At 41.0% G+C, this 21930-nt stretch overlaps 1 long non-coding RNA gene across 2 annotated transcripts; it reads left to right on the top strand.

Annotated features, from left to right (window-relative positions):
- Positions 1–742: 742 nt before the first annotated feature.
- On the top strand, positions 743–15983 carry LOC117660718 (uncharacterized). Of its 2 annotated transcripts, none has more exons than XR_009622414.2 (5): positions 743–879; positions 1502–1568; positions 3498–3833; positions 4868–4934; positions 14893–15983. It is a non-coding gene; the product is annotated as an uncharacterized LOC117660718 (long non-coding RNA). The 2 variants fall into 2 exon arrangements; XR_004589773.3 differs by having other exon boundaries at positions 14890–15983.
- The last annotated feature ends 5947 nt before the right edge of the window (positions 15984–21930 follow it).

Genomic DNA, 21930 nt, shown 5'->3' with positions numbered 1-21930 from the left:
ATTTGCAGTACTGCCTTCCTCTCTTTCCATGGTAGGAAAGTCTCTTCTGCGCTACTGGACTGTTCACTCTATGGCTATGTGTAATGTTAACATTTTAGGGTTTGACTCTTCAATTTTACTGGCTTTAGATTTACTCCACAGCAGCCAATAAGTAGAGGCTGAAGTTAGGGAGTTGGATAGATTGCTGTTGTTGTTTTCTTCAACAAAGCCCCACACTTATTCAATGCACTTGTTGGGTTTCCGAAAAAGGTGCCTTAGTCATGATGATATGTAATATGTAGCAGTTTGCATAATGCCAGATGAGATATTACCTACACTCTGTGCTCCCAGTTTCCAAGATGAGGTTGCTGCTGCCTTGATTTTCTGGCAGCCCAACTGCAAGCTTTGTGGTTCTTGGCAAACTGTGACCAAATCCATCTACAACTTCCCCTCTTCTTCTTCTCTCATGGAAACTCAGTGTGTACATTTCCATTGCTTTCCTGCTCAACTTTACTAACTCACCTGCTTGGCCCCAGTTCAAACTCCACACCTATCTGAATTGCATAAGAGCTCCTGGGGATACAGGGTGAGCCAACTCCTCCTTTTCAGGCAGGGCCAATGAACAGCAACCATCCGATATCTCCTCACTGTCTTTAGCCAACCATAGGGCCCATGAATGATGAGCTGCTGCATGTGTTTTATGCATTCTGTTCATTCATAGGGATGGTGAATGTGTTCAGATCACAAAACTCCACACCCTCAATTGGGTTCAGGGTTGGCTGTTGCTGCCAAAGGCATAATAGCTATGTATTTGCTGTTCTCTTTCAGTTTGGCTTCATGGAGATAACAGAGTTATTGGCTTCCTCCAGGCTTCCTCCAAGAGTGGCTCTTGATTTTGTGGTAATAAGGAAGTCTTGGATTACTCTGCACTGGGGAAGCTTTTAAAATGACTGGAAATCCATTCATTTCTCCACATGCTAATAATGCATGATTCATCTACGTTTTAATCATGACTTCTGCACTGTACAGGAGAATGGAAAGGCCTCCATGACCCAACAGTATTTCCAAGTGTCTTTGCTTGACTGATGATGGCCAAATCTGGCTCTAGGTTCTGCCTCAGCTTTACCTTTTCCAATAAATAACTGAATCAGAAGATTGTTTAAAAGCAGTTTATTACTCTGATAAAAGTGGGGTCTTCATATAAAAAAGGAGAATCAAGATAAATGGCTTACATTTACTTTTACAGTTAGAACAAGAAAGAACTTCAAATAAAAATTTGATTGGTTTAGAAATAGTCATCTGTCCAGTTACATCACACAAATTAAAGCATCCAATAATATGCCATAGAAAAGATAATTGTATTCTAAGTAAAAGTAAAAGAAACATGTTAATGCTGGATGGATCTAACCCAATAACTCATAGGAGACAATGGTATCTCTTCATTGATTCTTTATTCTAGGCCTGGAGTCCTCCTAGGCCCAATTCAGGGTAAAGGTCACTGACCTCTGACTTGTCTTTGCAGGTACACATCTGGAACTGCTGGATGCCCACGTGTAGGACCCTTTTATACACCAGGGGAGGAGTCTGAGGTAAGTGGGTATGATGGGATATGGGGAGGTGCCAGCCCCCTGCCTGGGAGAATTAGACATTTACCCTGACAAATCCCCCTCTAAATGTCTAATTAACGGCGGACATATGATATCTGTGAACATACATGTTAGGTACATAAAACACATGATCTACATATATACACATATTTTTAATGTGAGATATGCGTGTTGTTTTTGAGGTAGTGGCTTTGTGAGTATGTCTGCTGTTTGTTGTTCAGTGTCACAGTATATGGCTTTAATGAACCCCATTTCTGAGAATTGCCTAACGTGTTTATATTTTATGTCTATGTGCCTTGATCTCTGTCCCACGGCATCTGCTTTTGATATTTCTATAGCTGCCTTGTTGTCTTCATGTATGACTATGGGGTATGTTGGTTCGGCCCAGATGTCAGTAAGTAAATCATGTCCTAGTGAAGGAGGTGGGCACAATTGTTGTGGGTTTTCCACGGATACCTTGTTTTGCCTGGTGACACAGTGTTTGTTTCCTCCTGGGGTCCCCCTCTAGTTTCAGTGTCTCCCTCCTGCTCATGGGTGATGCTTGTGTTTATACTTCCCTCGCTGTTCTCACTGGGTGTAAAGTACGGTAATCCATCATGTGTGGTTACCTTGCCAACCCTTTTTCCTTGGTTGAGTATCTGTACCCTGCCTTCCTTGAATGTTACCTCTGTGTCTGTGTCTGTTGTGAGCTTTGCGATGGCTAAGACATTGTGGGGTATTTCTGGTATGTACAGTACCCCCTCTATTTTCCCAACCCCTGGTATATGTACATTCCCTCTCCCTATGACCTTGGCTGTGCTCTGGTTAGCCATTCTGATCTTGAAGTCTGTCTCTACGAGGGAGGTGAATAGATTGGGGTTGTGTGTTGTATGATTAATGGCTCCTGAATCCAGAAGCCACATGTTCTCATCTGTCCCCTGCTTGGGGTCTGCTTTACCATGCCTGAAGCTGTACATAGTCCCTGGGTTGCTATCTCTGGAAGCATCCCTGTGTTCACTGCTTTTTCTAGGGTTGGGTGACCACCCACGTCCCCGTTCCCTGAAATGTCTGCGGTCTGGTGACCATCTCTCTCTATATCCCCTGTCCCTATCACCTCTGGGGCAATCCCTCCTTAAATGATTCCTGGACCCACAGGAGAAACACTCTGGGGCAACCTTTCCCCTGTCCTGGAACTCAACCCTTTTGGTGGGTCTGGGGTCCCTTCTTGACATGTGGCGGTCCCTCCTTAAATTATCCTCTGCAATAAGGTGGTTAGTGAGTGTGTCTAATGTTAAGTGTTCTAGACTGAGGCTGTCCAATTGCATCACAAAGGTGTCCCAGCTACTGTCTAAAGAGTTTATGACTATACTCATCATACTCTCCTCAGTGATTGCTTCACCCCTATGTATTAATTCAGTCCTGGTTGCGTTAAGTTTTAACAGGTGTTCACTCATGGGGACCCCTGGTCTAAGTCTGGCAGAATGGAATTCTCTGGAAATCCTAGTTGTGGTTGCTCTACTTCTGCTGTAAAAAAGGTTATAAAGTTTTTGTATCACTTCATGCACTGTCATGTGATTCCCTATGCTTGGGTACATAGTTGGAGAAATACTGGTTAACAAAATACAAAAAGCCCTGTGGTGGTTACAGCCAATTTCAAAAGTCCAGGGTTTTGGGGTGGATCTGATATTAGGAAAAGTAAGTTTTCTTTCATAAAAACTATCTGCAGCTGTTGACTCCACTCTAGAAGATTTTTTCCATCTATTTGCAGTTTGGGAAAGTTGACAGGTAAAGCCCCAGAATTGTTAGAATGGTTACTTACAGAGGGTAGCTGTCCATGGTTTTGTGAGCGAGGGAACTCACAATATGGCATGGGAATGGTAGATGCTATTCTGTACTGACTTATCTCTATGTTCCTCCCTTCTCTTCCTGCAGGTGGCGTCTGGGCATGTGCGAGGCCCATTTCATGCTGGAGGCCGTCCGGAGAGGAGCTCATGGCTGCAGGTCTCAGGCCTAGGCCTAGGCCTGCTGGTGGAGCGCTTGACTCACCCCTGGTGGGTCTGGATGCATCGTAGGACCCTGGAAGTCGCTGCTGGGCTGTGTAGTCCCCGGTGAAGAATGGCTGGAGGCTCGGGATCGAAGCAGTCTTAAGTCAAGGACTTTTGAGGATCGGTGGCACGGCGGCGGCGGCGATGGCAGCGATGGCTGGTCCTGATCCGGATGTGCTGGCCCCTGGTCAGTTGGAGAAGCCTGGTGGGGGTCGTGGAGCAGGTAAGTAGCTGGCATGTCTTTCTTCTCTTGGATCCCTCGTAGTTAGTGAGGTAGGTGGTGAGTTCGAGTCCTGCCTTTGTTCTGCTCCATAGGCGGTTGGGGTTTCTTGTTCGTCGTGGAAGCACGTTGGCCCCTTTTGTAGTGATAGGGTTGGTGTCTCGTAGCCGGTGGTCACTCTGGTGCCTTCTTGGCCTTCAAGGTTTTCCTTGCAGCTTGCTGTTGGTGCGGGAGGCTTGAATGTGGAGCCAAAGGCTGCCGCTAGAGTCTCTATTGCTTTCTCTATCTCGAGCATGCTAGGCAAGTTCTGATTTACTTGGATTTGTCTATTGCAGTTGTTTTCTGGATGCTCCCCATTTGTTTTGGGGTCTTGGTGGTTTCGCGCCATTAGGTTTAAATCCTGGCTTCCCATTGGTTGCTGGCCATTCCAAGATGGCCACCGGGAAATTGGCACGAAAATGAGCCCCTCTATGTCCAGGGCCTCTGCGAGGGAATCCCTTATCCCTTACTGGGCTGGTGTCTTCTTGGGTCTGTTCTTGGGTGTCATCGCTGCTCCATGGGTTTCTAGGAGGCCTTGGAGTTTCGTGATGAGCTCTCCATTGCTGATGGGCGCTTCCATCATTTTCAGCAGGGCCATTCTCAGTTCGTCTTCTTCTCATGGCTCTTCTCTTTCATGATCATCTGCTTCCTCCCGTGGTCTCTCTTTACAGAGGAATGGGCCTGGCTCGATGTCCTGTCCACTTTCAGCTGGGGTGGCTCTTGGCATGGCACCTTTGGGTGTCAGTTGAGCAGCCATCCTCTTGGTGAATGCCCTGGTGTTTACTCTGCTCTTCTTACCAGAGTAAGCGGCTTGTTCGGTCATTCTTTAGAGTTATGGGCAACCATCCTCTGCTGCCAATTTGTTAATGCTGGATGGATCTAACCCAATAACTCACAGGAGACAATGGTATCTCTTCATTGATTCTTTATTCTACGCCTGGAGTCCTCCTAGGCCCAATTCAGGGTAAAGGTCCCTGACCTCTGACTTGTCTTTGCAGGTACACATCTGGAACTGCTGGATGCCCACGTGTAGGACCCTTTTATACACCAGGGGAGGAGTCTGAGGTAAGTGGGTATGATGGGATATGGGGAGGTGCCAGCCCCCTGCCTGGGAGAATTAGACATTTACCCTGACAAAACCATTTACAAAGAAAAAACATCAAAATGGATATAGGTAAGATACATTCTCAGTGCTTCCCAAGATTGAGCTTAAATATTTGCTTTGTTCATGGAAGCTTGAGAACAGCTAAAAATGAAACTGTTATCTACCATTGTATTGAATGCTTTATTGCCAGCACTGTTTTCTGAAAGAGAGGCTTTTCTGAAGGTTAAGGCTTATGGCAAATTACTAGCAATACATTTGAAAAAGCAAATTTAAAGTACAAGACACCCCATTTTAGTTAGCCTGTGCAATACTACTACAAAAATTATGTTTCAAATATTACAAAGGGCCTGTGTGGCCCTCACTCAGCCAATTAACACCAGCTCAGCTGCTGTCTCAGGGGATAGGCTCATCTGTGTTTGGGTGCTTCAAGGCTGGCTCAGCAGCAGAGCCGCTTCAGCTTTTCAAAGGCCCACTGGCATTCAATGGATCAATTTAGTGACTGACTCAGTTTGGGCTTTACTCCCCCTCCCATCTTGAGCAAGTTGATGATGGGCAAGGCTATCTGGGCAAATGTGGGGATGAACTGCTGGTAAAAGTTCATGAATCCCAGGCAGCTCTGTAACTGTCTCCTGATTTGAAGGGCCTCCCACTCCAGGATTACTCTCATCTTGGCCGTGTCCATTTCCACCCAATCCTTGGGGATGCGATATCCTAGATAGTCTAGACTGGTCTTATGGAAATCACATTTAGATAGCTTTGCATATAGCTAGGCTTTGCACAACTTCTCAAGTACTGGTCTCACTAGCCTGATTTGCTCTTCCATGGTCTCGGTATAAATTAGGTTGTCATTTGGGTATACCAGCACCCCTTTATACAGGTGTTCATACAGGACCAAATGGCATTTCCTGAAATTTGTAGCAACCCAGAGGGCAGTTGAATGCAGTTTTTCACTCATCCTCCTCTTTAATCCTCATTCAGTGATAGGCTTCCCTCAAGTCCATCTTAATAAAGATCTTCCACTTGGCTAGGTAGCCCAACATGTCCTTCATGAGGGGGAGGGGATACATATTCTAAAACAGAGATGCAATTTAATCCCCTGTAATCCATGCATAATCTGAGATACCCATCTTCTCTTTGAAAAGTACAGGGGCAGCCATCCTTGACTTTGCAGGCTGGATAAATCCCCTGCTAAGTTTTTGTCTATGAACCCCTGAAGTTCCTCCATCTTCCTTGGTGTCATGGAATACACCATCAGCTTGGGTAATTTAGCCCCAGCAGGATTTCAATAGCAGAGTGTGTGGGTGATGGGGACAGGAGCATGTCTGATTCCCTTTCAATGAATGCCTCTGCTAGATCACAGTACTCAAATGGAATGAGTGGCTTTAAATCCTCGCTCCCTTTTAGTGTATTCATTGACTCCACTTTCACTTTCCTAGCTTTCAATTTGTGCCTGGCATTTGGCATTTTCACTGGCTCCTGCTAACTAGTCACTTTCTGCCTAAGTCGCCACTTGTTGCTGTCCCAATCTACTTAGGGATTCCATTTCTTCAACCAGGCTAGTTGTAGGACCATGGTCTCAGTCATTCCAGGAGCCACAATAAAACAAATAGTCTCTACATAGGTCCCAGCTCATTGCTCCATCAGGCAAGTTGCTGGTGTCCCTCCCATAAGTGAGCCATGTAAGTCAGAGAATCCCATGGGCTGCCTTAACTTCCTCAGCATCAATTTCTCCATTGTCTGAAAACTAATTAGGCACTGAGTGCACCCCAAGTCCAAGAGGCTTGGTTGCTGGAAAGACCCTGAAAAATGGAAGGCTGGTTGTTGATCTGAAATTCTCCCTTCCCTTAGAGGATGGCTGAGTCTCCATCTGCTCCAGAAGCATTGGATGGGCAGGATTGGCTCTGAGCAAAGGGCTGAAAAATGCTCTTCCCTGCAAGAAAGGTTTTGGAGATATACATATGTATATGTATATGTATATGTATATGTATATGTATATGTATATGTATATGTATATAATATACATATACATACACACACACACACACACACATATATTACACAAACGAACATTTAATACATCAGTCATTCCTTCCATGTGACAGCTCGGTGTTTTCTGCATGGCTTCATCTTTTTGTTGTTTCTTCTGTCTTCATTTTTACCAAATCTATTAAAGCATTTCAGTACAGTATTCTAGTTATACCATTTTCTTACATAACTATTAATTTGCTTATCTATATCTCTTTTCTAACCAATCGTAAAATTGATCCCATATGTTAAAATAATCTAAATCCTCTCTTTCTTTGATCATCAAAGTTAATCTATTCATTTCTGCACAGTCTAAAATTTTTTTAATTAGTTCTCCTTCCAAAGGTATATTTTCTGCTTTCCAATTTTGTGCAAAAGAAAAACCTTGCAGCTGTATATATACATGTATAATCAAATAAATATTTTCTTAATTTAATAATTAAGATTTATAATTTATTTTAGTAATTTAAAAAAAAATTTTTTTTTTGATTTATATGCCTTCTCCGGAGACTCAGGGCAGCTTACAATGCGTTAAGCAATAGCCTTCATACTTTTGTATATTTATACAAAGTCAGCTTATTGCCCCCACAAACTGGGTCCTCAATTTACCTACCTTAGAAAGGATGGAAGGCTGAGTCAACCTTGAGCCTGGTGAGATTTGAACTTACAGTAATTGCAGACAGCTGGTGTTAATCACAATGCTATTAGTCTGCTGAGCCACCAGGCCCGTTTAAACATTTTTGCCAGTTTCTCTGGGGGCATATGCCATCTGTAAAACATTTTATATTGGTTTTCTTTATATGCAGTGGACACTGTTAGTTTATAATTCCTTTCCCATAACTGTTGCCATTTATCTAAATCAATTGAATATCCAAAATTCTTTGCCCAAGCTATCATTGTTTCTTTTACTTGTTCTTCCTTTAACTCAATCCCAAGTAAAAAATTATAATTTTTTAAAATTAATTTGTCCTCTGTTCCTGTGAGTATCCTATCCAACTGTCTTTTCTAAGTAAAAACCATGTAATTTAGCATCTTTTTCATATCTTGTTTGTATTTGCATGTACATATACCAATCCATCTCAATCCCCTGTTCTTCCACTTCTCATTTCCCCTTCAGTTCCCCCTTATCTGTTAATAACTCCTTGTATCTAACAATGTTTCTAAAATTAAAAATATTTGGGTGTATTAAAGCTTCCATTGTTGATAAACAAGTTGGTATTTTCACATAGTATTTCTCTCTAACTTTCTCCCATACCAATAACAATGCGTTCCTTATATAATGTCTATGAAAGTATGTACGTATCTTACTTCTACCATACCATAAGAATGCATGCCATCCCAATTGTAAATCATGGCCTGCTAATGTTAATAATCTTATATTTCTTAATTCAACCCATTCCTTCATCCACATCAATGCTGCTGCCTGGTAATATAATTCCCAATTCGGCAGTCCAAATTCTCCATGTAATCTCGTATCCTGTAACATTTTTATACTTATTCTTGCTTTTTTCCCTTGCCATATAAATTTCCTTATTATCTTATTACGGTGTTGAAAATAAGTCTTTTCAATTTTTATCGGTACTGTCTGGAATAGAAATAATAGTCTTAGTAATATGTTCATCTTTATTATTGCAATACTTCCCATAAATGACAATTGAAGGTTTTTCCATTTCTCCAAGTCTTTCTCAATTTGATCTTTTAATTTATAATAATTATCTTCTTTTATTGTTGCAGATCTTGACGTTAAGTATACTCCTAAATATTTAACTTTTTTAGCAACTTGTATATCTAATTTCTCTTTTATCTCTCTTTTTTTGTTTTTCTGTCATATTTTTCACCAAGATTTTTGTTTTTTCTTTGTTTATTTTTAGGCCAGACACCTTTCCATAACTCTCTATTTGTTCTAATAATTTAGGGCCTGTTATTTGAGGTTCTTCTAAGATAAATACTAAGTTGTCTGCAAAAGCTTGCAATTTGTAGTCTTCTTTTTTAATTTTCATCCCTTTTATCTCTTCATTCCACCTCATACTTCTATTTAAGACTTCTAAAGTCAAAATAAACAACAATGGGGATAAAGAACATCCTTGTCTTGTACCCTTCATAATAGTAACATTTTCTGTCATTTCTCCATTCATCATTATCTTAGCAGATTGTCTATCATAAATTGTTTTTATAGTATTTATAACTCTCTCCCCAAAATCCATTATCTGCAATTGTTCTATCATTACAGACCGAAATCGGTCTGTAGTTTTTTATCAGTTGTAGATCTGCATCTTCTTTAGATATAAGTGTTACGTAAGCCTCCCTCCATGAGTTTGGCATTCTTGCCTTCATTAGAAGTTCATTAAATAATTCCAGCATTATGTTGCTCATCACTTCTTGTAATGTTTTATATAGTTCCACTGGTAGACCATCCGGGCCTGGTGCTTTCCCATTTTTTTGTCCTTTAATCGCTTCTGTTAATTCCATCATTGTTATTTTTTCTTCTAACATTCCCTTGTATTGTTCAGTTATTTTAGGTAAATCTGATTTTTCTAAATATTTTGCTATCTCTTCCTCCAAAATTTCCTCTTGGTAATAAAGTTTTTCATAATATTTTTGAATTATTATCTTCTTTTCTTCATTTCTATAGTGTAGGTTCCCCTCTTCATCTTGTAAGTGTTTTATTATTTTCTTCTTTTCTTTTTTTACGTTGTATGCTAACCATCTTCCTGGTTTATTTGCATTTTCAAAGAAGTTCTGTTTTAATGCTCTTACTTTATTTGCTAAAAATTCTTGTTCATTTAAATTTATTTCATGTTTTTTCAATTCCATTAGCTTCTTAATTGTTTTATTTTGAATATCTTTTTGGAGCTCTTTCTCTAAACTCTTATAATCCTCTTCCAATTCTTTCTGTTTTTGTCTTTTCCTTTTATTCTTTTTTCCCAAATACGTTATTGCCAGACTCCTAATATAGGCTTTCATCATGTCCCATACATTTTGAAGTGATGTTTTTATTTGCTTTAAAGAAAAACTCTAATTCTTTTCTATAAACTGTTGAAAGTCCTTTTCATTTAATATTGTTGCATTCAAAGTCCATCTTGTCTTTTTCTTTTGTCCTTTCCATATTACTGTCATTGGATTATGATCCACCCAAATATTTGAGCAAATATTTACTTCTTGTATATTATCTATAAGATCTGTTGACATCCAAATCATATCTATCCTTGACCATGATAAATATCTATTTGAATAAAAGGTTTATTGTTTTTCTTTCATATGTTTTTGTCTCCAAATATCTTGAATACTCAATTCTTCTATCATTGTAAAAAAGGATTTCGGCAGTATTTTTCTAGATTTTTTGTTTGTCTTCATTGTTTTATAGTCCAAATCCAAATCCATTACAGCATTGAAATCACCCATTATATATATATATATTCATAGTCCAATTCTAAAAATTTCCTGTGTAATTTCCCATAAAATTCTTCTTGTTTTTCATTTGGTGCATATACCGCTATCAAAAGTATTTGTTTAAAGTTCATTTTCTTTCCACCATCAGAATCCTACCTTCTTCATCCTCAAAAAGTAGTTTAAGTTCTAATTTTTCTTTAATATACAGAGCTACTCCTTTTTTACTTTGCTGTATCAATGAAGCAAATAAGACTCCTAATTTTGGATATTCTATTATATGCTGTTTTCTAATGTGTACTTCTTGAGAAGTTTATTACTCAAATTGCTAATAAAGTTGCAATGTTGAAAGAGGAGGAAGAACAAAAAGCGCCTGAGGAACATGGAAAGGATGTTTTTCAAACAATGAATAAACTGATGGGCTTGAAGGAGGTTAATCCGGAGATATGGAGAGAGATCTATCCAGAGATTTTGACGCAGATGAGAGGAAAAATGCTGGGAGAAGTTTGGATTTTTTTTTTATTGAAAAGTTTTATAAGAAATACAAACAATTTTCTCCCCCCCACCCTTTCTCCTTCCCCACATAATAGAAATTGTACATTTTCTTATACATAAGAAATCCTACATATACATGTTTCCCTTAAAGAAAGCGTTAAAATAAGACATTTTAATTACATTCGGAGTTGCTCTTCTTCTCTTTCTTCCCTCATTCCACAACAAACCTTCTCCTCCTCCTCCTTTCTTTCCCTTCCCTCCCTCCTCTTCTCTCCTACTTTCTCCTGCCTCCTCTCCCACCTCATCCTACTTCCTTTCCCTTTCCCCCACTTCTCTCTTCTTTCCCCCCTTCTCGCCTTCACTCCTACTCCTGTCCCCTTCCCTTTCTTTCCTCCTCTCCTTTCTTCCATTCCTCACCCTTCCTCTCCTCTTCCTACCCCCTCCTCCTCTCTCCTTTCTAACTTCTTTACTGTGAAATGTTTTCCTCCTTTAGTGTCTGAGCAACTCCTGTATTCTACTCATAGAATATACCGTATTTTCCGGCGTATAAGACGACTTTTTAACACATGAAAATCTTCTCAAAAGTCGGGGGTCGTCTTATACGCCAGGTGTCGTTCTCCTGTAACCAGGCAGACCAGCCCGAAAGGCTCAGACGAGCCTTAAATGGCTCTGGCGATCCCAGCTCTGGCGATCCCAGCTCTGACGATCCCAGCTGAGTTCCCTGCAACTCAGCTGGGATCGCCAGAACCATGGCTCTGACGGTCCCAGCTCTGACAGTCGATCCCAGCTCTGACGATCCCAGCTGAGTTCCCTGCAACTCAGGGAATCGCCAGAAACCATGTAAAAGAAAAAAGTTTTTTCCCTTTTACTCTGACGATCCCAGCTCTGAGGATCCCAGCTGAGTTCCCTGCAACTCAGCTGGGATCGCCAGAAACCATGTAAAAGAAAAAAAGTCTTTTCCCTTTTACTCTGACGATCCCAGCTCTGAGGATCCCAGCTGAGTTCCCTGCAACTCAGCTGGGATCGCCAGAAACCATGTAAAAGGAAAAAAGTTTTTTCCCTTTTACTCTGACGATCCAAGCTCTGAGGATCCCAGCTGAGTTGCAGGGAACTCAGCTGGGATCGCCAGAACCATGGCTCTGACGGTCCCAGCTCTGACGGTCGATCCCATCCCACCTGAGTTCCCTGCAACTCAGCTGGGATGGCCAGAGCCATGTAAAAGATAAAAAGTTTTCCCCCTCCAGCTTGCTTACCTCAGCTGCTAGTCCCAAGGCTTGCCTTGCTTCGCTTGCCTGAATCTATTCCATCAGCAATCAGCAATCAAGCAAGCAGGGAGTTGTGGACTTCAACTCCCAGAATTCCTCAGCCAGCAAAGCAAAGCTGGCTGAGGAATTCTGGGAGTTGAAGTCTACAAGTCTTAAAGTTGCCAAGGTTAGAGACCCCTGTTCTATTGGGTAAGTTTTTTTCCCCTTTGGGAGCTTTAAAAAAAATAGTCAATTGGGTTTTTTTTTAGTTGTTCTTTTTTAGACCTAGCCATTTAAAGTTTAGGAAGTTTTAAATTTAGCTTTCATATAAAAATAAAAATAAAATAAAATAAAATAATATTTGTGCAGCTTTCTGAGATTTAGTGTGTTTCTGTAGTGTTTCACTCTAACTACACAAACACACAAAATCTCACAAAGCTGTATGTGGAATTTTGTGTGTGTAAAGTGTGAAAGTTGGTTTTTTGGACTTTTTGTGGCTGTGTGAGGTTCCTGCTTGTTGCAGGGGCCATTCTAGGTCTAGCACAGCTGCTTTTACATTGTGGGTGAGCCAGTTGTGTTGTGTTGTGTGTGTTTAGAGTGTGAAAGTTTTTTTGGGGGGCTTTTTGTGGCTGTGTGAGGTTCCTGCTTGTTGCAGGGGCCATTTTGGGTCTAGCACAGCTGCTTTTACATTGTGGGTGAGCCAGTTGTGTTGTGTGTGTGTAGAGTGTGAAAGTTTTTTGGGGGGCTTTTTGTGGCTGTGTGAGGTTCCTGCTTGTTGCAGGGGCCATTTTGGGACTAGCACAGCTGCTTTTACATTGTGGGTGAACCAGTTGATGTTTTTTAATTTTTATTTGGTGTGCATTGGAAGAGGGGTAGTCTTATATGGCGAGTATAGCCCAAACCCTATATTTTAACAGGAAAAGTTGGGGGTCGTCTTATACGCCCAGTCGTCTTATACGCCAGAAAATACGGTACTTTCTTCTGCTAAAACATTTCTCTATTCACCACTTTCCCCCCCATCCCTTATCCCACCCTCCCCACCCACCCCTGACTTCCCAGAGCAAAAATAGGGTATAGCATCTAACAAACATATGCTAAAATAAACTAACAAATTATAAAGTTCAAAACTCCCACATGTTCTTTAACTCCCTTGCTCCAATTCATCAACCTCCCTTTTATAAATTCTCAAAACCAATTAAATTAAATTCATTCTTCCTACTTATAAATTTTTTTTCTTGATGTATAATCCGATACTTTAGCAGTCTTACAAACAGTAAAAATCATGAATAAATTCCATTTCTATACCCTCGAACATCATTCTTTTTGAACATTACTCCCTAGTGAAATTCTGAGTTTAACATTAATCCTCTTCCTTCAAAGAGAGAAAAGAAAGAAAAAAAAGAAAGAAAAAATTTTCATCTTAAAATCTTACACATTTTATCTCATATATCTTTTAAAATAATATAGTCTTATGTTAAGCATTTTAAAAATCTCTTAATACCTTTGAAACACTTATTTACCAAATATAAATTTCAGAATCTACAGGAGGATGTCTTTCAAATTTTCAATTAACCGTCTTAATACCTCTAACTTTTTAGAGAGCAGCCCTTTACTATCCAAAACTAATCATCATTTTGCAATAAAATTCTGAACTAACATTAATCCTCTTCATTTCAAAGGGTTAGGCATCTTAAAAGCTTATACAATTTATCTCATATATCTTTTAAAATAATATAACCTTATGTTAAACATTTTAAAAATCTCTTAATACCATTAAAACACATATTTGCCCGATGCCAATTTCAAAATCCACAGGAAGATATCTTTCTTAATCTTCTGTTCTTCTCTTCTTTCTATATTTTTTCCAATCCTTTTTTTTATAAATTCTTTCAACAGTCCCCCCAATTTTATTCTTGAAACTTTTAAAATGGTGATTTGAGGTTGATGTTTCTGAAATACTCGCTCTCTTCTTGAGGTCACGTTTTCTAACTTGAAATCCCCATTTCGTCTCTTCTTGCTTGTATAATCATTCAGTCCATTTCTTTGTCCATATAGCCAAAATTTGTTGGCATAAAAATTGTCAGCTTGCAATAAAGAAACTATTTGTTGCTTTTCTGTCATTTGAATGGAAACATCCACCAAAATCTTTGTTTCAACTGTGCCAGCCAGTCTCTTAATCCTGTCCATCTCTTGATCTTCCAAAAACAAATTCCTCTGAATAATTTCCTGCTGTCCCTCTAACAACTGCTTATATTTTCCCAAGCTGTTTTTTGAAAAAGCCCTTTCAATTGTATTCAACAGGGCTGAAGTAAAAGAGTCTAAAAGTTCTTGAAAAGCCTGGACAGTCACGGCTTGGGAATTTGCTGATTCACCAGCCCTGTTGTCAGCCATATTTCAGCCACTTTGTATTCATCCAGCTATCAGAACAACAATTCAACTCTTTTCCACACAGTATAAAAACCAGATTTTAGTTAAAGTCAGTACCAAATTCTTTTCCTCAATACCAAATTCTTTCCATGGACGCTTCCACTTTAAAACTTTCTCTTAGGGTGTAATCCAGTAGCTATATCACTGTTGCAAATGTTAACAAGCCTTAACAAGCACTTTCCCTGGTAGTTTCCTCCTCCCGCCCTCAGGCGCCATTTTCTGCATTTTAAAACTGAGTTAAAGTGTTACTTGCAAGTTTTCCTTTTTGTTTTCTCCTGATTTGCTCTGTCTGTTATCAAAGTAAAGATGTTAAAAGCCCCCCCCCATTGATTTTCAGCAGATTTTGGTCGCAGCTTCTAGCTCTGCTTTTGTGGAGTCGTCCCTGGTCCGGAGCAGCTTGACAGGCTTCTATAGGGAGCCCTCGCCCTTTGCGCCCCAGGATTTCTCCTAGCGCACTTGCGGGGCTCTACCTCTGTCTGTTGACTCTTCTCTCTCCCCTTTGCCCGGGGAGAGGGTTCCAAGCCTCCAGACAGCTGTTTTTCGGCTGTTCTGGGGCTTTTACAGAACCAGGGATTGGGCGCTCATAAAAGAGCGTCTTCAAAGCTTGCAGAGCCAAGCGGAAGTCAGAAGTGAATCGGAGAAGCTTGGATTTTCAAGATATCAAGAAGGATTAGAAATGGAACATTACAATTTCTCTACAAAAATGGATTTTTAATCCTATTTAAAGAGGTGTGTTGCTTAAAAGGAATTACTTTGCGAGCTGCACAGGACTGGAAGATAAAATTACAGTTGAATACACAAAAGCTTGTAAAAATAAAAGATGGTGGAATAAAGCGGAAGAAGAAGGCTCGGAAAAAAACCAGGGGGAAATGGAAGTGGAAGAATTTTATTCCTCTTTGTTAGGCAGGATAACACGGTGAACGATTGTATTGGTACTCAAGATTTTTACTAAGGATATGATTTGTTTGGTTTTGAAAAAAATTTTTTTCTTTACTTATGACTGGGTGTTTCAACTGTTATAAAAACGGATTTTTAAAAAAGAAATTTTCTTTTGGATGTTAAATGATTGGAGGTTTCAACTGTTATATAAACGTGAACAAGGATATGATCCTTTGGTTATGATTGGATGGATTATATCTAAAAATTATTTTAAATAATGGATTAAAGGAGAAATTTCCTTTTGGATGTTAAATTCAAGGCTATAGATTTTTCAATATATTTTCAAGGGCTTTAAATTGTTTGTTTATTGTTGAACTAATTGGGATTAACTACCTTTAAGCAAGAAAAGTTATATTTTGTTTTGAACAAGGAGAGTTAAAGTACAAGTGATAGATAAATATATATGCTTTCTCAGGTTTTCGCGGGTGTTTGTATGTAGGTCTTTGGTTATTCGGGTCTTCTCCCACGTAAAATTGGAAGTGTCTTGGCGATGTTTCGACGAAGTCTCATTTGTCATCTTCAGGCTGAGAACACCAGCCTGAAGATGACGAATGAGACTTCGTCGAAACGTCGCCAAGACACTTCCAATTTTACGTGGGAGAAGACCCGAATAACCAAAGACCTACATAAATATATATGATTTTTTGTTTAAGATGTATATTGACTATGAAATAAAAGTTTAAAAAAAAAGTAGCGAATCTGGCAGAAATGGCGAAGATTTCAGCATATTTGAAAGATCACTCACAAGAAAGATATATATCGGAATGGAGAAGATGGATTGATTATATTCAAAACAAATATCGGACTAAAAAGTATCAAATAGCTTATGAATGAATAGAAAAATTAAGAGTATTTATGTTTAGTTAAGTAAAAGGGGAGTTAAAGTGTGAAGGGGGGGATAGGAATCCTTAGTTCATCATGGTATATATGCTTAGTTTAGCATATGATTGTTAATTGTTATACCCTGTATTTTGGTCTGGAAAGTTCAGGGTGGGGGTGGGGGTGGGGGTAAGGAAGGGGGAATGGGGAAATACTTGTAATTTTTTTTCTTTTTTTTCTTTTTGTAAAACTCTTTAATTAAAAAAAATGGGTTTGTTTGGAAAACAAGTCAGTAATAGGTGTTTCCCAGCACCGTCTGGCAAGTCCACAATAAACTCCATAGAGATTTCTTCCCAGGGGTTCATGGAGTTGACCACTGGCTGTAGCAGTCCTGGGGACTTGCCCGGAAACCATTTCATTTCATGGGGCGGCTGACTACATAAGCCTCTATGTCCTTCTTCATCTTTGGCTACCAAAATTGCCTCTTCACTAGGTGAAGAGTTTTTACAAATCCAAAATGTCCTGCTGCTCAAGACTCTGCTGTAGGATTAGAGTCCTCTGGCTAGCTGGGACATACACCTTACTCCTCATCCATGCCAGTCCCATGCCAGATCACCTCTATGCTGTTGGCCCCATTCATCGCCTGCCAAAGCATCTCTCAATGGTTGTGATAGATCTTTGGCTGGTTGCAACGGTGGTGTCCTCTGCTGCCTCATGAGGGCTGGAGCTGCAAACTGTCTGGATAGGATGATGGAGTTAACAACCTCCTCTTGGGCACTGTTGTACTGTGGCCTCCAAGAAAGAGTGTCCACTAGGAAAATTTCCCCCTCCCCCAGTAGGTTGTGGAGGGTCAAGTTGAAATGGTTGAAGTATTGAGCCTACCAGATTTACTTAGGTGACAATTTTGGGAGGAGGGGGTTTCAATGCTTTCAGATTTTTATGGTCTGTCCTTCTATGGTATGAGAAAAACAGGATACATGGATGCTTCCAGAGACATTGTGTAAGGAATGGCTTATTAACAGTATGGAAGAGAGTGAAAGAAAAACATTATATGGAAATACCAATGTGTCTCTCGGCTTGTCGTTCGTTCAGAACTGCGATAGGAAATAATCACCAGTAACGCACAGAGAATCAGGGTTTACTTTGGCAAAGATAAGCTTGCAGTCAAAAGTAAAGTACAAGTCGGTGTTTTGGTTCAAAGTCAGTGCTGGGTGTAATCACACCACAGCGCTATTTAACAAAAACTCAGCCCCTTAAACATACATCCGGTGATTATCAATCAAGCACCCCCCCCACTCCCTTAACAGTAACAGCTGCGAGCACCAGAGCAGCGAGGACAGCAGAATCGGAGAGGCCCAGCAACGTCATCAATCATCACCCTGAATGCTGCTATCCAGGAACTGTTTGTGTGTTCGCTGCGGCTGCTTATCTCCACTCCTTCGTCTCCCACACCCCCCATCGATGGCGAGCTCCGGTAGGACTCGACAGGCGGCCCCCCCCTACCAGGAGCTCACCTATAAATAGAAAGCATACAAATGTTAGTCACTGTTACGATCCTGCATTAGGTTTGTCTGGGTATTTCCGATGGAACCATTGTATCAATCGGGCAGCGTGAACATCGGGTGCTGCCACCCACGAGGCCTGTGTTACAGGGTATCCTTTCCACCGCACAAGATATTGTAACATCCCCCTACGAACCCTGGAATCCAATATTCGGTCTATCTCATATTGGTTGGTGTGCACGGGACCCGGTGGAGTAGTCGAGGTACCTGGCCTTTCTATCGTCACCGGTTTCACCAAACTGCTATGGAATATGGGATGTATCCTACTGAACAGAGGGGGAAGTTTAAGAGCTACGGTTACGGGATTGATGACTTGTGTTATGGGAAATGGTCCTATATATTTAGGTCATAATTTTTTACTGGGCAGTCGGAGTTTAAGGTATTTTGTAGATAAGTATACTTTGTCTCCTATCCGGAATGGTTTTGGATCAGCTCTTTTCTTGTCTGCATATTTTTTGTACTCGTCTGCTGCCTTTTGTAATGCTGTTTTTACACTTGGCCATACATGACTAATTTTATCGGCCCAACCGCGTGGCATGTCACCGTCTGTCATAGGGGGATCTAACTCTGGAATGGCTGAAAACTCTCGGCCATATATTACTTGGAAAGGGGAGAACCCAGTACTGCGGTGGGGTATGTTGTTATATGCCACTTCGGCGAAAGGCAGGAGTCCTGACCAATTCGTCTGCTGGTACGAAACGTAGCATCTGATATATCTTTCAACCATGGCATTGGCCCGTTCAGCCGCCCCGTTAGTGCTCGGGTGGAATGCTGAACTTAACCCTTGAGAGGACCCAATTAAACGGACAAATCGTCTCCAAAACTTAGAGGTGAATTGAACACCGCGGTCGGATATAATCCTCTTAGGTGCTCCATGGAGACGATAGATACGTTGCAAAAAGAGTTCGGTTAATTGTCGCACGGATGGTATGCTTTTACATGGCACAAAGTGGGCCTGTTTCGAAAACAGATCTACCACCGTCCAAATTACAGTGTGGCCATGGCTAGGGGGGAGATCGACTATGAAATCCATAGCGATCTCTTCCCAAGGCCTGCTAGGATTCGCGACTGTCTGTAATAGTCCTAACGGTCGTCCAGACCAGGGTTTGGCGGTTGCACAGGTTGTGCAACCTTTTACGTATGTTTCTATGTCCTTACGCATTCGTGGCCACCAGAATTGCCTCCTCACAAGGTGTAGAGTTTTTAAATACCCAAAATGGCCTGCTGATTTGGCATCATGGCACCTGCATAACACTACATTCCGTAAATGTTCTGGAACATATATTCTATTCTCCCCTTTACCTGGGGCCAGATGGTAGCCCATTTCACGGCCTAAACAAGGTCCGGGAGGGAGCGGGGGCGGGGGGAGAGAAGGGCTGGCATCAATGCAACAGGAAGAGAAACCCCTCCGCCGGCCACCAGCCCTTTCTCCCCCAGTTCTTCCAGGTAAAAACCCCCAGTTCTTCCTGGTAGCATAACCCAATGCCATGTCCCAGCCTCCAGTACTTTCCTCGGAGGCCTCCAGGTCCTCTGCAGCCGCCAGGATCTTCCTGAAGGGGTCTCTCACTCACTACCCAAAGCCAGAAACAGGCTGCTGGAATCCCCTCCGTCACTAGCCCCGCCATCAAGGCCACCATTGCCTTCATCTCTCACAACGCCTCTAGCAACGCTGCTAGCAACGCCGCTGCTGCCGCTGCCGTCGTTCTCTCACAGCCGGTAAGCCACCTTTCTCCCTTCTCAGCTGGGACGCGGCAGCAGCGCGGTTGCAGCACGGCTGCAGTTCTCCATTCGGTCGACTCCGGGTGAATCCTGAGGGGTGAGAAAGGTCTCAACACGCTCACCCCAGTCTCATCCAGCCAAACGGGGGGTCGTTGATGGTCAGGACCCCCCTCGACTCCCCGAAACGTCCAAAAACGCCCCCATCTGACCGCAGCACTCAGGGAGCGGCTGCCATCTTGCGCATGCTCAAATTTGCAAAAGTGGTTCTCAACCTTCCTAATGCCGCAACCCTTTAATACAGTTCCTCATGTTGTGGTGACCCCCAACCAGGGGTGGGTTCTACATTTTTTTACTACCGGTTCTGTGGGCATGGCTTATTTTGTGGGCATGGCTTGGAGGTCATGTGACTGGGTGGGCATGGCTAGCTGGTCATGTGACCGGGTGGCCATGGCTATGTGTATAGGGACTACTCAGAGTGCTGAAAAAAGTCATTTCTGACAGGTCCTCGCACTTTTGACTGGTCCTCACACTTATGACCACATTTATGCCTGTGCAGCATTCTTAACAACCATGTCACTCATTTCACAACTGCTTCTCTTCAACATGGTATAAGATAGGGCAAAAAACCGTAAAATGTGAGGACAGTCGTAAATTCGAGGATTGGTCAAAAGTGCGAGGACCAGTCAAAAATAACTTTTTCAGCCCTCTGAGTAGTCCCTGTGCACAAAAGGACTACCCAGAGGGCTGAAAAATGTGATTTCTGACAGGTCCTCGCACTTTTGACCGGTCTTCGCAGTTATGACTGATCATCATTTATGCCCATTGTACCATTCTTTTTTTTTTATTGCAAAAGTTTTACAATTACATTTTCACCCCTTTTCCCCCCCCACCACCCACCCCAAACTTCCCAACCTCCCTAACCCTCCCTAACCCTCCCCTCCCCCCAGACTTCCCTATATTATACTCATATCTGGTAAAGAAAGATGAAAAAAAAGAAAAAAAAAACCCCTTAATATAAAACTTGTGTAAAAACTTGAACCCCTGCCTCCCCTTTATAATTTTTCTTTTTACCTTCGTTCCATTAAAATATTTCTAATACATTATTTTCAAATAAAAGCTATTTGATACTTTCTAGTTTGATATTTGTTCTGAACATATTCTATCCACCTTTTTCATTCCCATTCATAAGTCTCTTGTGAACAGTCTTTTAAGTATGCTGAAATCTTCGCCATCTCTGCAAAACTGGCCATCTTCAAAGTCCATTCCTCAATAGTGGGCAAAGCTTCATTTTTCCAATATTTACCTATCAACAATCTTGCTGCTGTTATCATATACAATATCAGTTTTGTTTCACCCGATGTAAAACCCTTAACTATACCCAATAAAAACAATTGTGGAGAGAATTGAATTTTTTTCTTCAAAACATTCTGCATGACCCACCAAATTTTTATCCAAAAAGCCTTAACTTTCCTACAGGTCCACCAAACATGATAATACGTAGCATCCAAACATTCACATCTCCAACATTTTGGCTGAACATTAGGGTACATACATGACAACTTTTTGGGATCTAAATGCCATCTATAAAACATTTTATAGAAGTTTTCCCTCAGGTTCTGCGACTGTGTAAATTTAACATTCTGAACCCAAATTTTTTCCCATGTTTCCAACATCACTGGTTCTTCAAAATTTTGTGCCCACTTAATCATACAATCTTTAACTAATTCAGTTTCTGAATCCCTTTCTAACAAAACATTATAAAGCCTTTTAATATGCATTGGACCTTTCTCTTTTATATGTCTAACCAATTCTTCCTCATGCAACATAATACCAGTTTTTTGGTCCTCTTTCCATCTCAATTGTAATTGATTATATTGTAACCAAGTTAAATTAATCCCTTCGTCCAACAGTGTCTGCAATGTCTTCAGCTGCCATCTGCCCGCATCTGTAAAAAGAACCTCTTTGTATAAAAACCCCCCGAGTGACATTATATTTGTATTCCACAAAATATGACCAAGATCCAGCCATAGCGGTATTTTATAATCCCATTTGAATCGGTGCTTCTTCCAAACTCTCATCAAGGAGTCTCTAAGTATATGACTTTTAAATACTTTATCAACTTTGTCATCATAAAATAAGTAAGCATGCCATCCAAATTCAAGATCAAAACTTTCTGCATTCAGTATTCCAGCCTTTTTCCTTCCAAACCAATCACTTGTTAAAGTTAAAGCTGCTGCATCATAATATAACTGTAGGTTTGGAAGTTTAAGACCTCCTCTTTCTGGAACATCTTGCATAATTTTCAATTTCACTCTCGGCTTTTTCTCGTTCCAGACAAA

Source organism: Pantherophis guttatus, chromosome 8 (assembly GCF_059756535.1).
Source record: "Pantherophis guttatus breed Tessera chromosome 8, ASM5975653v1, whole genome shotgun sequence".
NCBI classification, from domain to species: Eukaryota; Metazoa; Chordata; class Lepidosauria; order Squamata; family Colubridae; genus Pantherophis; species Pantherophis guttatus.
The sequence above is the reverse complement of the archived record's forward strand: the minus strand, read 5'-3'. Positions and strand labels throughout refer to the sequence as shown.